The sequence below is a fragment of the Merops nubicus genome, unplaced genomic scaffold, assembly GCF_000691845.1.
Source record: "Merops nubicus isolate BGI_N331 unplaced genomic scaffold, ASM69184v1 scaffold13550, whole genome shotgun sequence".
Classification (NCBI taxonomy): Eukaryota; Metazoa; Chordata; class Aves; order Coraciiformes; family Meropidae; genus Merops; species Merops nubicus.
The window spans coordinates 18,497-20,966 of record NW_008584941.1 but is presented as its reverse complement, the minus strand read 5'-3'; the positions used below and the strand labels follow the sequence as shown (position 1 = coordinate 20,966).

General features: G+C 32.9%; 1 protein-coding gene across 1 annotated transcript in view; it reads left to right on the top strand.

The window, feature by feature from the left end:
- Window positions 1-2,470, top strand: part of CLYBL (citrate lyase beta like) — a 99,889-nt gene that overhangs the window by 79,766 nt on the left and 17,653 nt on the right. The window lies entirely within an intron of this gene.

Here is a 2,470-nt window from a genome sequence, read left to right as displayed (position 1 = left end):
TCTTTCCCTCCTGCCTTTCCACCCCTGTCATCAACATGTTTCCAAAACCCAGCAAACAGACTGACAACCAGTACAACCACAACTGGAGATGAGGCAATACCAACTTTTATAATTTAGTGGGGGAAAAAAAAAATAAAAAATTTAAAAAATTTTTAAAAAATCTGTTTAAGTCAAAACAAAAAAGCATTTTTCATATTTTTGGTAAAAAATAAGCCAATATTGTTTCACCTGTTCTTTGTTTCTTTGGCTGTCAGTTTATCTAATGTACATAGAATGTAAATAAATAATGTAATTATTTCTTACATAAATTATAATGTAATGTAAATTAAATATAATTTGATCATGTAATAATACATGCACGTAATGTAACATAAATAAAATGTAATTTCCAAACTGAAAACAAACACATTTAATTTGAAAAGTATATAAATTAAACATTTTAACATTTCCAATTTGATATTCATCACAGAAGACTACAGATGGATTTTAGCTTGATCCATCACCTTGTATAAAGCAGATCGTATTTGCCACTGACAGTCCTCTGATAAAGTGAGACTAAAATACTGAAATGTCACTTTAGTAACAACTTCAAAACACAAAATTTTTGTTATTTTAGAAAATTTAAGATCCCTTCCTGATACTTTTTCACAAATAATCCAAATCATTGAAATCAACAGGACTAAAACGAGCTGAGGCTTCCAAAGGGCTCTCTTAGCTGGAGAGCGCACATTTATTTGCATGCATAGGGCCAAATTCACCACCTTCAAAAGCAATGCAAATCCAAAATATTCAGCAAAGTTATATTTCCTTAGATTTTCCCATATTCAGATTTAGAACGCTAGAATTGGCCTTAATGTAATCAAATACATCCACGCAACATGAAACAAGCAAAATAATACGACAAAGGATTTACCAGCTATTCAGTTACTATTGTGAGCCCTATTGCTTATTATAGCCAAGTTTTCTTTTCCAGTTGTCTTAAAAGCAGCCTGTTTTTCCTTCAGTGAGCATATTTTAATAAAATCCAATGCTTTCAAATGTAACTTAGGCAAATTAATAGATCTTTTATACATATCTTTATATTTTTATTTATATACTTTTACATATATATTGGGTGGGGCAAGTATAAATATATATAAATATATAGTTATACACACACACATCCAGAAAGACATTTTACAATAGTAGAACCTATAAGCTTAAAGCCAGTGTGTTGCCTATATAACTGGTCATCAGTTTCAGGAACATTTCTGTGAAAAATTAAATAAACCTTTCTGCAAGCTTTAACAGCTGACTTAGTTGTTATAGAAAGTCCTGTGCTGTATGCTGAGAAGCCAGATATAAAGACAAAACACTACAAGTTTCCTGTCTTTTTGCAGCCTGTTGTAGAAGACTGAAATAACGCTATCATACAGTTACCTAAAAGTCTTGACAGGTATTGATTTAAAGTATGATACATCAAGTGGTACTGTAAAAAGGATTTCATGGTCATAAATTTTAATGTCGTCCAATTTTGCACTCTCTCAGTGACTTGTCAATAACAACAATTCGTTTTAAAATATTTGCTTCATTCCTGCATGGCATTGTGTCTATTATTTGGATACATAAACCGTGACAAATATCAACCGAGTGCTATAAATCAAAAGTTCGATTATATTTTCTGCAAATTGTTCGGTAGTATTTCAATGATAAAAAGTATCATTTACTGCTACAGATACCTTTATCAAAAGGTAATATTTCTACAGACCTGTTTTACATTTGAAAAAAAAAATCTTTTTGTTGTTGTTGTAATTATAGACTGGCTTTAAATATAATTTAAAATATAATTTAAAATATATTGTACGTTTTTCCCAGCCAGTTAAGCTCCTTAGGGTTTTGAAGGAATTATTTGTACAGCCTTCAATTTTAGAATTAGTAGTTTAGCTAGGCAGAATTTGTTGTATTATAAATAAGGAACATCATAATCTTATTAACGGTCACATTTGATTAAATTGACTAAAAAAACTTAGATTGAACCTAATGTAAAACACATTAGTTAAGAAAATCGGTCTCCACGTAATTTCTTTCAAAAAAATATAGCTCTCACTGAGTTTTAAGCTTTTACCTATTTTTAAGCTTTTTTTTTTAAAGTGGTTATGGCACTGACATTTCAAACTGGATATTTGAGTGCCCATAAAATCATAAACACAAAAAAATTGAGCTCCTTATGGGTTTTTGGGAAGGAAACATAGCAATGCTAAGAAACTACTGTTTCCTTGCTCATTAGATGAAGTGACTGTGGTGCTGCACGCCCGGATTTTGCTTGTCCGGCAGGTGCTCGCTGGGACCCGGCGCACTCCGGTAAAATAACCCCCGGCTTTTGCAGGGGTAGGTGCATGTCAGATAGGGGTGTCTGTGGGGCAGCTCTCAGAGCGAGCGGGGGGCTCATTCCTAACGGCTCAGTGCCAGTGGGGCTGGGGGAGCAGACCCC